At 39.3% G+C, this 14,998-nt stretch overlaps 1 protein-coding gene across 6 annotated transcripts in view; it reads right to left on the reverse strand.

Annotated features, from left to right (window-relative positions):
- The window catches only part of NDST2 (N-deacetylase and N-sulfotransferase 2), a 134,696-nt gene that overhangs the window by 102,095 nt on the left and 17,603 nt on the right, over window positions 1-14,998 (reverse strand). For 4 of the 6 annotated variants that reach the window (XM_066191434.1, XM_066191433.1, XM_066191431.1 and 1 more), the window contains exon 2: window positions 1,168-1,246. The exons of 1 other annotated variant lie outside the window; for it this stretch is intronic. The gene's annotated coding sequence lies outside the window, so the exon portion shown is untranslated. Of the gene's footprint in view, window positions 1-1,167; window positions 1,247-4,053; window positions 4,067-14,998 lie in introns of those variants that run through there. One more of the 6 variants, XM_066191435.1, reaches the window with a different exon arrangement.

Here is a 14,998-nt window from a genome sequence, read left to right on the forward strand (position 1 = left end):
CGGCCACCTCTTAAATTAAACTTATTCCTTGCTTGCTTGCTAATCTTTCTTCATATTGTATTCCTCATGATTGCACGTCACCACTTCCCGATAGAGGAAACATGCCGAACCAAATGGAATTTTAAATCCAATGCATACTCTTGTGTCAAATGTCAGCCAGGGACACATTTCTGACACACAGAACTGCTTCTGGAGCTGTATGCAGTAGACTACAGATTTTAGTGTCCTTCAGCTAGGAGACTGTAAGAGTCCTTGGTCGGATAAGTTATTAAAATCACAGAGCAAGAAAATCACAGAACAAGATCTTGCTTTACCAGACAGATTTATCTATACACAAAATGAGGGGGAGAATCTTGCCTTGCCTTTCATGGTTTCAAAGATACACCCTGACATTTAGCAGGTTGATGGTTAATGCAGTCTCATGGAAAACAGACAAATATAGGCATTAGAATATCACATATTTTGCATCTACCCTTCTTTAGAGTACTAATGACTTCCTATAAACAAAGTTTTGTTTATTTCCTGTAAACTAAGTTTGACACTCCCCTTAGTCACTGGACTCTAACATGCCTGGCACACTCAGTATTTCATTGACTCAAGGGGAAGGTTTTGAAAAACTCCTGATAAGTACTCACAGCAGGGCAATGCCATTAAATTTATTCCCCATCTTATAAACAGTCTTGTCGATTTGATACAAGCCTATTCAGTTAATGCTCAGGTAACCTCAGCTACCTTCAGAAGACAGTTGATGTGGTAAACATAAAATTTTATGAGAAATTTATACAACTATGTAGGATCCAGGTAGTCACACATGCCCCTCAGCTATCCCTTCCTGTGTAGATTACAGGCTGGGTATTGTATTTTTATCTCTTACTTTCAGGGTCTCAGAGATTTCTCTGGCTCTAAATTCAGATCTGTTCAAGAGATGAAACACGCATACCTTTCTGTTTCTCGGTCTCCAGTGCTGCAGAATGCCACACAGTTTATATTAAACCAGAGTCTCACGGTGTTTTGATGGCTGACGCTCACAATTTTATGAGCTTGTAGATTAGAGTTTCCCCATTAAAAACCGAGATACAGTTTAAGGTGACAGGTTTGGCAAGTCTGAATTTATCGGTTCCTCTCAACATAAACCTGCATCAAAGAGGATGGAAGTTAAGCACTCACCTTTTCAGCAGTGCCTTTGTTCAGAAGCCAACACACAGAGCAAAGTCAACAATGCCTGGCTCACAAGCACACCCTCCAGCTGGGGGAAAAAAAAAAAACAGAATGGGTCTAGATTAGAGATACACAGGAAAGAAAGATCAAAGAGTACTTTATTTCATACACATATGAAGAGCATTACACACAGGCTGTGCAACCAACCACTTTGTTCTAAACAGAAAATATTCAACAACACAGTGCACACACTATTGTGTGTCCCTAAAAACGTATCAAGTGCAGTATTTCTCAATCACTGAAAGCAATCCCCAAGTATATACAGGGAAAAGCAGGAAGAGAAAGAATATGCTAAGAACTCCTTGGTTTGTTTTAAGAGTTGACAGTCCACCAGGCAAGAGAGTTCTAACCTCCTGGACTATAACTGCCAGAGAACTTGGCTTTAAATTTCACATAAATACATTTCTTTGTAATGAGAAAGTGAAAACATACCACCATAGGAAGTCCCCAATACCAGAGCTCAGACAGCAACTGAAATTCTCATGTAGACTGCATAATAGCAGAATCACAGAATATTCTGAGTTGGAAGAGATCCACAAGGATGCTCAAGTCCAGCTCTTAAGTGAATGGCCTGTACAGGATCAAACCCACAGCCCTGGTGTTATGAGCACCATGCTCTGACCAAGTGAGCCGAGGATATGTAGAGACCATATATAGAAATTAAATGGAACAATAAAAATTGCTGTCTTATAGTCGTGTTTGAAAATGAAGATTTAGGGTTTTTTGCTTTGCAAAGGGACATCCCCAGACTGGTACACTTTCCAAATTCTTTAAATGATCTCCACAAATTAATTCCAGGGCTGCCTTCCAGCCTACAGGAACCACCCAGCAAATAACAAGCACAGGCAAGTCCTTTCTCCCCCAAGTCGGGATCTGAGGCAGCAGCTCCATGTGATGACTCCTCATTGTCCATCTCCACCACACCAGAGCCCGGCAGGCACCTGGCACCTACCCAGAGACGTTACTGAGGGGAGCAGTGAACCTGAACACGTTTTACTATTTACCCTACGGCACCAGCCAAACAGAGCAGCTTAAGGATGTTCCCTGTCTGTTCAGATGCAGCCAAACTGACTTCTTGAATGGAATTTTAAGATGCATTTTATTTCTTTAACAAAAAATCCTCTGCTGCCTTTCTCTACATTAAAAAGGTTTCAGTCCTGTTCATACCATCCCATCCTGTGCAGGCTGTTACAATAACAAACAGTAATCCACAGTTTGGGAGGTTCCTTAACCTGCCCCACTAATGCAAAGAGGAACAAACCAGTGCAACTAGACCTCCATACCTGGTATTAGTTTGCTCCCACTTATCTGCAGCTACAACTTTTAAGCAGAACGTAGCAAGACACCACTCTTGAAAAATCATTCCCGAAACTTAACCACCTTTCTTCTCCCCTTGTACCTTTTCATACTGTTTGCCCAACTGTTCCTTTCTAAAACACGTTTTTCCTGAAGAAAGGCAGTATCTAAGATTGGTATGCAGTAATGTAGATTTGAATCAGCAGGAAGCATTAGGGAGGCAATATTAAAGAGTTAAGAGAGACTGCCAACTTGCCCTAATACCTCAAAAGCAAACATAAATTAAATGGGTAAAAGATTTCCAAATTATTTAATCCATTTTCATTAGAAGACTGACTCTTTGATGTTAGATTCTTTCCTGAATATTTCTACCAGTCTTCTGTATTATATATTTGTTTTTATATATTTGTTCTTCCAATCTTTCCTTTGGGCAGACTATCTCATACTTTAATATATTTTAGAACCTCATTCCCTTGTTTCTCGTTATGCCCCTTCTCACTCTATTCATTTAATTAGTTTCTATCTTTCAAGTATGCACGTTTCAAATATTTGTAGACTCTTATCACATCTCTCAGATACACTTCTGGTTATCATACAGCCCAAGAAGGCATGTGTGCTTGTGGGTCCCTTGGTCTGTCCTTTGCTATTTTGTCCCTCCAATCTCTTCAGTTCATTTACATCTATCTGAAAACAAGAAGCTCGGGCCTGTACAACTTGCAAGTTAACTCTCCCAGTTGTTCAAGAAGGAACTTCTCTTTAATTTCAGTAACTCAAAACCATATTAATTTATCTTTTGCTACCAGAACACATCTGTAAACTGATTTATCTGCTGCACAGCAATTCACTCCAAGTGCTTCTGGTGCTTGAAAATGTTAGTATTTTTCCAGTTTCACTCCTTCCCTGGAGCACACACAAACACATTTCTGGTCAAACCTTTTTGACTGAATTCTCCCCAGTGCCTCCCCACAGGTGGGAAGTACTTTATATCAATATTCTCTGATTTGTTCTACTATCTCCAGTTCCTCTGTTACTGTCCTCATAGTTGATTCACTTCTAACATTCGGCATCTTACAAGTTCAGAAGGACCCCAGCCTCTAATAAAGGTGTAAAAACATACATTTTTTGCTAAGACACAACAATACAAGCACTCCATGTGCCTAAATAGAGTATTTTTCAGCAGTACTACGTCTACATTTCTGTGACTTCTTGTTGAGAATTTCCTACTCTCAGCCTCAATTATCTAATGCAAAAGACGAAACCACACAATCTGATGTCTCTTAAGGCAGTTGTGATACGCAGTTACACCAGCAGTGCTGTTAGAAGGCAGCGGCTGTCTCCCTTCTCGTCCAGTCCCCACACATTAACCAGCTGCACGTTGCCTTTGTCGTGCCTCAAAGAAATAAATAAAAAATAACCTGTGGTGAGCCAGGTTATTTTTCTATTTTAGATCCAATGCATCGTGCATCTGCACAAATACTTGTAATGGCACTCTGCACAGACTGTGCAGGGACAGAAGAGTGGGACTGTGTGAGAACTTACAGCATGGAAAATGTCCATCGGGTCCTGCACTGAATTCCCACTCGTAAGCATCACCTTAGTGTCAGAAATTGAGCCTGAAATCCTGTAACTGGGAAGTCTGCAAAAACCCAGGCTTCTCAGAAAAACATATAAGGAGAATCCTTAAGACCGTGTGAATGAAAGCTGAAGATTTCTGCATAGTTGAGGGGAGAAGATGAATTGAACACAAGGAAGATCTGTTAAGGAGCTGAATTCTTTCAAGGATTAGAAAAAAAACTTGATGGAATAAAGGAATACAAGAACACACTGTTTATTGGAACTTTGTTTTCCAGATTGTTACTAAATAATTGCAAAACAAAGCAAAAACTGAAATAAAATTTCATCTGGACACAACTTTGAGTGAGGTGGGTTGAATACTCAGAATAATGTGTATTATTTAAAGAAATTCTAACAGAGAGAACTCTTGGGCAGTCTGAGACCAAAACAACAAAGAAAATGAGAAAGAAATAAAAACCAGACAGATAGGTCTTTAATTGTGAGCTATAAATTTCCTGTCATTACTCTGTAAGAATTTATGTTGTCTGTCAGTGGAAACCGTCATGTGATCAGCACTGCAAAAAAAGTAAACAAGATGTTTAGGAAAAAAACCCCCACATTATATATATAAGCATTCCCTAGCATACACTTTGTAAATGTTTCCTTCACCTTTAATGTACTTAAATCCAGCTTTACTGAAGCAATATTTAGCAGAAAGAAAAATCCTTAAGAAAATTCAATGAAAATTATCAGGACAAAGAATACACCTAAAATTGAAGGGAAATTATACAGAAACATTTTCAGTACCCTTGAAATCACAGACAACAGGCTTAGAATCAGTGACACCTAAAGCACTTCCAACACATTTGCCTGCTATCTCTGCTAGAATCCTCCAGGACAGAGTATGCCTGGTTTCTAGGCAATCCAGTCTACTGCTTAACTGTCTGCACTGCTGGAAAGCTTCTCCTGAATTCTAATTATACAATTTATGCCCTCTTATGAGCTGGGTGAGCACAGAAGAGATTATTTTTTTCTCTTTGCAGCACACTTAAAATTTTTTAAGTTATTGTAACTTCTCCAGCCTGAATAATCCTGATTGTTCTATTCTCTCCTGGCAGGTAATGTTTTCTTTGCTATTACTTCCTCCTGAGCTACTTTCAGTTGGCCCTCATCTTTCCTCAAATATGGTGTGCAAAAATACCTGCAGGAGTCCATTGTTCCAGAACACAGAAGAGAAAGACTACAACAGTCCTACATGATCTGAGTTCAGACTGGAGCAACTTCTTGGTCAGCTTCTTCCATTGATCAATTTTCCATAATAAAAACAATAAAAATTCTATCACTTCCTCCAAAACAACTGATTTCGGTACTAAGAACAGAACACCATATTACATATATCACTTCTGTGACTGGATACAGCATTTTCTTCTCCTTTTTTATTTCTCATCACTGCATTCTATGCCTCAAAGTAAGCCAGAAAGGAGAGTACTGTTAAAATAAAAGGATAATGAAATCAAAGAAACAAAGTAGTGAAATGACAGGCAGCAATCTTTCTTTAATGTATTTGTGCATGGATATATGACATCTGAAAGCCATCACACAGCAGTTATGACCACACCTTAAAATGTCACCTACTGTAAAAAGCAGGAAACAGTATTTTGTGACCAAATTGTTGAGAAAACTTCGTATCATTTGTTTGAACTATATTCTCACTCCTATTTACATTACAGCACACGCCAAAAGGCTTCAGCCAAGGTTAGGATTGTTGCATATTATGCATCTACCCAAACACACAGCTGCCCTTTTTACAAGAGCATGTAATAATAGGACTTGGAGGAATGACTAAACTGAAAGAGGGCAGGTTTCATTTTGGAAGAAATTCTTTACTGTGAGGGTGGAGGGGCACAGTAACACGTCACCCAGAGAAGCTGCAGAAGCCCCATCCTAGAAGTGTTCAAGCCAGGTTGGATTGGCTTTGAGCAACCTGGGCTAGTGGAAAGGTGTCCCTGGCCATGGCAGGAGAGCTAGTAACTAGATAAGGTCTCTTCCAAACAAAACCATTCTAGGATTCTAACAGTACCTGTGTATGTAATCAGATTTCTGAATGCCTAACAAATGAATGAAAAGATGCCTTTTCAAATGAAATGGATACAGTACACAAGAAGAACAGAAGTATTATCAGAATTCTACACGAACAGAACTGAGATAGCAATGAACTACCGAAGTTCATACGGAAAGTAGAGCAAGAGGCCTAGATCAAATTTTCTGATTGCAGTTACAGCTCGCTGACCACAAAACAATCCTCCTGTCCTCTCCCTTATCACCAAATAACACTCATGTATGATGCCTGCGCCTAACGCTCGTTCGCAGTGATAGTGGTGGTCGAACAACATGCAACAATTCTTCAAAAGAAAGCAGGAAATATTTTCTTCCTTCTTTACCATCCTGCATTTAGGCAGCCAATGTCACTGTTTTCATTCTTCCTCCTTCTCCTAAGTTCATGCCAGTTCATACCAAAGACCTACACAAGCAGGGTTTAAGAGAACAGCTCATTTCACAACTGAAGGAAACCAGGAACTCCATCACTGCAGTCCACCTCCAGCAGCTGGTTGCTAAATCAGGAGAAGTAAAAAATTGCTTTTGTTTCTTCACTCTTAAAACTACAGTATGATGGAGTGCTACACTAGGACAGCTGGAAAGAGAAAAATCACACCTTAAGTTAGAGTGCAGACTTTAAGAAATAAAGAAGTAACTGAAAAAAAAAAAAAAAGCAAGCCAGCCACAGACATTTTCATCCACACTTGAAAAAAAGCATGCAGAAACAGCTAAGAGTGGCATCACAAGTGAGTATATGTTTTTATGAGGAAAATGGGATATGCTGCAGGAAATGATGGAAAAGTGAACAACTAAACCAGAAGCTAGGTTAGAAAGGGACATCTCCCAAGAGCCCTAACAAATCCATCACAAGACCCGAGGGAGATGTTAAAAAACAAGGGGCTTTTTATTTCTTTTTTTACACTCTTTTATGTGACAGGGTGCATATATTTACCAAGAAGGGTAATGCAGTATGCAGAAACTAAAAATACAATTGCATACTGAAAAAAAGTTCTGGAGACACAACAGCATTTGATCAGACACACAAAGATAACAGACCACAGAAGGATACATCAGACTTGATGTGGGAAAAACTGATAAGGGTATATTTCAAAGAACAGGGAAGAAATCACAGAGCTAGAGCTGGCAGAAAATACCACACAGGTTACACTTCCAGCTTAGTGAAAAGCCTAATGCAGCATTACAGCAAAGCACAATCTGTAACAAGCAAGCAAAAGAGTCAAATACCAACATGCATGGTGGGCACATAGGAAAAAACATATAACTGGGTACCTTTATGACCTATTTTGTTCACTTCATTTAAATGGTATCTTTCTAATCACTTTATGTTTGTATCCAGGCAACAGGACAACCCATGCATGTAAGAGATCAGGATACTATTAATGTATCTTTAAGCTGAGGCAGATGATAATTTTTTACACAGGCAGTGAAGAATTCCAGGCCTTGTTTCCCCACCAACTGGAAAAAACCCGCCCCCAAATCCAAAAACCATCCCACTCACCCTCCAGATTATACGCTCTGCTGCAATACAGCAAACTACTCCCATCATGCAAATTATCATGCAATAAGTACCAGTTCCACTGCTATTGTGTGATATAATTACTTGCAGAGGATGGAAAAGTATCAGCAGAAGTTAGCTGGAAGTGGGTAATTGAGACAATTCATAAACTCCTCAACCTGCTCTCTAGCACATCTGCAGAATCCTGAGAAAAAGAAGACCACGGGCCAGATGAGCTTTGCTGCTGCCACGAACCTGATCTGCTGTCCAGCCTTCTCACCTTTAAGTGAAATATTACAGTTCTTATCTTCATCCTGTATCTCTTACACTGCTTTCAAGCTTGCAACATCAGAATGATTTACAGAAGACTCCTCCCAGTAGAGATGGGTAATGCATGTGAACAGTTAAAGGCAATGGGATTTTCTGGCTCATGGAAGAAAGAGTAGCACACCGACTTCTGCTAAATACAGGATCCATCCCCTCTCTCCAAAAGAAATGCTTGTATGCTATTAATATCACAAGATGAAACTCAGCTGTATAAATAAAACCCCTCATTTCAGCTAAGTCTTCGTCATCTCTCTGGCATCCACCACAGGCTCTTCACAACAAAACTCTCAGGAGGATCTGCAGTGCAGAGGTTTTTTGCTCAAGTGCACTGGACAGGAATGCAAGTCTGGTTTCAAGATCTCCTCTTGGCAACTTAACATTTATGAACAATTAGGTTGGAATTAAGGAAAAAAACACATCAAAGCCCAAAGTTCTGTAGGAAGTACTCGACTAAGTATTTGCAAGTCAGCACGGTTTAAAATAGAAACAGTCAAGGGGACCCTGCGTGCTCTTTCAAGAGACTCTCTGACATGTTGGACGACCTCAAGTACATCACTTATCTTTCCCACATTAAAAAATATCTCCTTAAATGACCTTGCTAGGTAGCTCACTTTTAGAATTAAAAAATAAATACACTGTAAATCCTCCTATTATTATTATTACTGCTGTTACTATGGGGGCTGGAACTGTCATCAGCGAACAGGCAGGACATAATTTAATTTTCTTCAAATATTTATTATGCGACAACATAGCCATCTGTTTAATATTCACTATATTTAGTTTCTGTGTTAAAAAACAGAAGGAAAGAAAATATCAGCATTTGACTTTCACTTCCACATATGCACTAATACATGGCCAATATCCTTTCAACTCTAGTATCCGAGAAATTGCAGGAAAGCAGAAAGAATTTCAGCTTGGATGAAAACAATTCCAACCACAAATTTATTCTCCAAGGTACAAAAAAAGAGAATCTCTAGTTTTAGCAGTATATATTTTGACTTCAGCATTGAGAAGGAAAAACAGGATACGAAGGAAAGTAGTGGGACAAGAAGACGTAGATGGCAATAAAGCACTGCGCACAAAGACCATATACTAAAAGAGGAGAGACATAAAAATATCACATATCTATACAAAATAGTAACTTTTCAATAGCATTAGCTTCTCTCCAGTGGATTATAATAAAAAATGTCATTCTTAAGTAACATCTGTTATACAAAGGTGCCTTTGGCATCTAAATGTACTCTGTTTGGACCCCTCTATGAAAAGGCTTCTCTTTTCTCTGTTTGCACTATGTACTTCAAGCAGTCTGTATACAAAAATCTTTTAACATGTCAAACCACTGGGACTTTGAAATAATACAAGTCAAGGAGGTAGCAAAGAATCTAAGCTAATCAAGACATGCTGGGTGAGTTTTTAAGTAAGGAAAAACTAAAAACCAGAAAACAACAGCTAAAATGCACTCATCCCATTTTATGCTTTCTCATTCCCTTACCTACTATTCCAAGCCTGAGACCATGAATCCCTCCCAGCCCACCTCAGGTCCTGGCAGCAGCACCCCTTACCATGCCAGTCCTGGGGTCCACCACTGCAATTCCAACACACAGAGCTCAGCCCTAACTGGGAGTATGCCCTGATTTTCTAGGGCTATTTATAAACTGATAGCACATCAGATCAGTCATGCCTGCCTGAGAGGCCAGTATCTGACACCACAACAAAAAAGGCCACAGAGCTCAAGCCAAGAAACTCCGGCATATAGGTGAAAAAAGCATAAGCCAGACACACAAATGCAAAAAGATGCCCAAAACTCTAATGCTTGTATTGTTTTAGACAGCTTCTTTTCAGACCTTCTATTGCTGACAAGTCTTCCTGGTTTTACACGGCCAAGGGATAACACGCTGCAACAATGGTACTCTGGTGTCATTAATTTACTGGCACTTGATGATTGAATGGATAGCAACCAACCACTCCCATATACAGTATCAGTAATTTGACCTTCAATTACAGATGTCACCTGTACATAAACTGCAGTTTCCAAATATATGAAGAAAATTAATTCTTTTAAAAACTATGACTAATAAACCAATAAGGATCTGAATATTACCTTTTTGCCCCCAAAAAACCCTAAGGAGAAGCCTAATCATTTAGGAGAGGTAGCAACTGCTTTGGAAATACTTCTGAGTTTGTGACAGCACAGAAACTGCCCACTTACAAATCACACGCCTGTGGAGCAAGGGTTGAACACTGGCACAGGCCTGTAACCTCTCCTCAGTTTCTCAACAAGGACAAAGGTTTAGACAAACACAACAGCGTAGAGACTTCTGTCCAAAATGAACTAACACTGGGCTTGGTTTAAATTAAACATGGTGGGAGAACAAGCTGAAGATGTGCCATTGCCTGATCCATCCAAATAACAACTAGGTCTACTCTCTGTTGTAGTTATAGGTATACTCTATGTTATAGTTCTTGAGCATATGACAAAAAAGGAGGGAAACTGCCCCTCCCCTTTGAATTACATTTTTCCTCAATCCTGTCAAAACTCTGCATTTATTTTCAGTGTTTATCTGCAATGCAGAATACATTTCTACCAAATATTATCACATCAGTGAAATAATCTGAATTTAACACCCTGTTTTAAATGGGATATTTGTAATTTTTTGTGATCTGACAAGAATTATAGCTATTTAAAACACTTCAAAAACACAGGACATAAGAAACTCATTCTGAATTTTGCCTAAAACTCATTCACATCAGTTCCTACAATCTGTACTGTCCAGTTCCAGGTATTTCAAAGACTAGCAGAAGAAAGCCTTGAAGACAAATTTGCAAATTAGGAATAAGAAAAAGCAGTCCTTCTTATTATTGTTTATACTTATGGATACCTTGAGCTCAAGGAAGCTGACCAGAAGACCTTAGAAAGTTTGTTTTCATTTGCGGGATTTGTCTATATAGCTGACACGATGTACTGTAGATGTACATTCCACACACTAATTTGTGTACTGAGTGAAATGTATTTCCTTTTGTCAGAACTGAATTTGTTACTTTCCAGTATCATTGACAGTTTGTTTCCCTTTCTGATGACAGCAAGGTATCTTTAAGCCCTACTTCAAACAAAAAATCTGCCAAGTCAATATGCCTTTTACAAAATCTTTTTTACAGAGAAACAATTTCACAAATAGAAATGACTCTGCAATCACAGTAATTCATAAAGATGCTGCAATCAGTACGAAAGACACTGACGATGCATGCACTGCACATTCTCTGCCTGTGTTTCTCAACAGCAGGATTACCCTTCATGTGTCCATGCAGTAAGGCTCGAAGGGCAGAGCTCAGAGCACCTTCCTCACAGCTCAACACCCAGGCCTAGGAACAACAGGACCAGCAATCCCATTATCACAAACAATGATGATAAATACAAAGCTTTCTGAGTATGTCAGCACAGCTGTGGTATACCAGAAAGATTCGTGCCTTGCCTGCTGGTTGGAACAGCTGTATGAATTAGCCATTCACTGGAGTGCTGCTCTTTTGAACTTGCCTTTATAGATGATTCCTACCTGCAGAATGTCAAGTTTGAAGCAGCTGGTGTCCTCGTGATGCCGTTTTACAGAAATCTGAGGTAGCACATCCAAAACACAGCCAAACAATACATAAAAAATATTGAGATTACTCGACTAATTGACGGAGAGAAATACAATGAACAACGCACTTGAGATTCCAATACATCCAATTTCATCTCCTCGTCCACCACAAACTGTTAGAACAGCTGAGTAAAGCATTTTCTTATATTTTCACTGTCGTGAACTGGATCTTCTGTCCTGATCTGGCCAGAACTACTTAGAGCAGCAAAAGCCTCATCAGTGTGCTGACTGGCTTCCTCTGCAACATCTGACAACCTGGACAGGAACTGTGTGACCCTCTCCCTCGTTAAAAAGCCTCACATAGCCATTAATTTATCTCTTGCAATTAATCGTGTCCCTGAAATAGATTAAATATCTTGCTATCCATCTTGAAAGGTACTCTTACTTCATTGCAGCTTTTCTCATATTGACAATTTGAAAACACGGATGGATATGTAAGTACCGCTAAAGGGATCTAATATTATCTCCCTCATGGTAGCCATCAGAGTTTTACTTGGGTCAAATAATCTTTCCATTTATTAGAAGAACAATTCCAGATGATTCAACAGTTTTTAAAATATTAAAGGATGTCTCTGATAGGTTTAATGATGAGATCACCACTAATTCTGGAATTCTGAAAAAGCTTACACAATGGTTTCAAGTCATTTGATGCTGGCAATAACCAAGCATGGATGACATTGTGCTTTTAAGTTATAAAAAAAAATCTCTTGGCACTTGAGAGAGAGGTTATGACAAAGAATGTTTGGTCTGGATGAGCCAGAGACCTTCAAAGTGTTCATATAACAAAATGTCAGTGAAACAGCATTTTTGGCATATTTATCTAATGCTAAGAAGTTAAATAAGATAGATATTCACTGAGTTCCTGCTTGTCAACACAGGCTGTAAGTGAAGATGCTTGACTCTATTCCCTTTCTGATGCTACAGACAGACACTACACCTACTGCTACCCCCTTCACTGCACACATGCTTCCAGTGAATCTGTGACACAATTCTGAGACCCCGACTTGGGGAAACCATCATTTTAGCAAGTCTTGTGAAAAAACAAATATATAATCTACCCACAAACACTGAAAGGACAAAGATCTGTCGTGCAGATTAGCTACTGCTCTCCTGTTTCTCTCCTTCCATCATGGGAAACTCAGTTTAACTATTTCTAGAGTAATCTGTGCTCTACTGAATTCACCCGTTTTTACCTTTCCTTGAAATAGTACTGACAAATAAATAAAAGTTCTTGCAAATTAAGGAGTCAAGGAGCAGGGTAGTAGATAGAGGATACCACAGGCACCTTCCGCCAATGTATGCAATGCAGATGCAATAAAAGTCAAGAGCACTCCACAAAAAGTCCTTAAGCAAATGTAATTTTTCTTTTGATCCCAAATAATTATTTCTAGCACAGATAAGCTACCTAGAACTTCAAAACAGCTGAATTCAACATTGGGTACGAAATGAAAAGGTCAATCACAAATAAAGACCTCCTTTTAAAAACATTTTAAGAAGTACTCTTCTGCATTTATTTTCCCTCTTTTGCTTAAGTTTCTCTTCCAATCCTCAACACCTTGCACAGTGAGTTTGTCCTTTAATACAGAAAAATGCAGGCAGCAACTTTTTCATTCTGAGTGCTGCTGAAGAGGTAGAACAAGGTGACTGACTTGCTGTTTGTTTTTTAAAATCCATCAGTGAAGTCCATGACCATCTCCTGCCCCAACTTTCTGCTCTGGGAGATCATGGAAAATAACACTGAATTCTTGATGTAGAAAACAGTAACAAAGTGGTAGTCTCTTCCCCTCTAAAGGAAACTTTAAACAGTGTACCTAGTGAACTTTCTGATGACATGGCACTGGGCTGAAAAGGGAGCCATACCTCTCTGAATGACTGATCCAGTCTTTAGTCTGAAAGGATTTCCTCTCATTTGTTCACAAAAACTTGTTTTGTCTAAAGACTTTGCACGTTAGTTATTATGTTAGAATATATTTTAGAGCTGCACACTTCTTCACAAGCAACACAAATGCAAGATGCTCAGTGATTTGGGCGGTTAGGGTATGGAGACAGATTAGGAAAGGGATCCAAACATCACTTATCCTACCATTTGTGGGATCTGCTCTCCCACAGTGGACTCTTGCCTGTCACCCGGCTCTGAGTTTCATGGCCTAAAAAAACCACCTGTGCCACTGCATGTCATTCTTGCCGGCTTTTTTTCCTAAAGACACGGGATAGAAAATGACAGTGGCTTGATAAGGTAAAAGAAAATACTCCATCTGGACAAGATGACTGCAAAGGAAATTGCTGACTCATAGCTCTATATTAAGTGCTTCACAGAATCACCCACCCTCAACCTCTCCACTTCCTTTTTCCCTAAAAGTTCTTACTTTATTTTTCTCCCTATATGCTAGCAAAACCTTACTACCATTTAGGCAAAAACACTAATGCTGTTGTCACAGAAGAGAAGACCAAAGGACAAAACACAGGAAGTAATTCAAGGTACAATTTTTTTTCCCCAACTCATTATTCCCCAAAGACAAAGAAAAAAGTCTGAGCAAGCTCAGCTCCCAAGACTGAGTATTTCAAAGCTGTAAACTGCACATACCACTCTTAAACACCAGCAAGAAGTAATACATAAGCAATGCTTACCCACAGTGTTGGGTTCCAAATGGTCAATTACAACCAGGAGATGGAATATAACCCTCAATCTGTAGCATGCTTTCTTTCTTACAGTAATTACAATAAAGCACATATAGATGGTAGAATTAAAGGAACAAATTTTGAAAAATTAAATTTTTCCACTGTATTTTTATGATTCATGCAAGTTAGAACCTGTTTTATTTAAGAGGGACATATCAAAGTTGCTTAAACAAAATTAATTCTGATACGTTCTATCTTATGAGTGTTTGTCCTCACCACCTTCTGAATGTGGTAGTGCACATCCATACACAAGCCTCCATGTGTGTCCCTCCTCCTGTCTACCGTTCCCACGTTAAAGCAAAATCCTAAATGACAAACTCCACTACACAAGCTTCCCACTGGTATCACATGGGCTCAGCAATCATCTGATAAGCCACAGGGGCATATTGAGCTAACTGTAAGTTACAGCAACTATAGGCGGTTGTTCTCAGGGTGGAAGAGCTACAGCACTGCAGCAGCATTGCCAAAAGGGTTTAGGGTATTCTCTGACAGCCAGGTCTTCAGATTCAGAGACCTAGATTCCATCCAAGGCACAGGAAGATGCTACAAAGATTTGTATCTACTTCTGCTATCTGTATCTTAGCAATTTCATCTTCCTTTCTCCTCCAAAACCCATCTTTTCCATCTACCCTTCTCATGTTCCTCATGCCACACTTGCCCGTCCTCGCTGGTCTTC

The sequence above is a fragment of the Chamaea fasciata genome, unplaced genomic scaffold (assembly GCF_029207755.1).
Source record: "Chamaea fasciata isolate MVZ Bird 193981 ecotype frontalis unplaced genomic scaffold, bChaFas1.0.hap1 SCAF_9, whole genome shotgun sequence".
In the NCBI taxonomy this organism is placed as follows: Eukaryota; Metazoa; Chordata; class Aves; order Passeriformes; family Sylviidae; genus Chamaea; species Chamaea fasciata.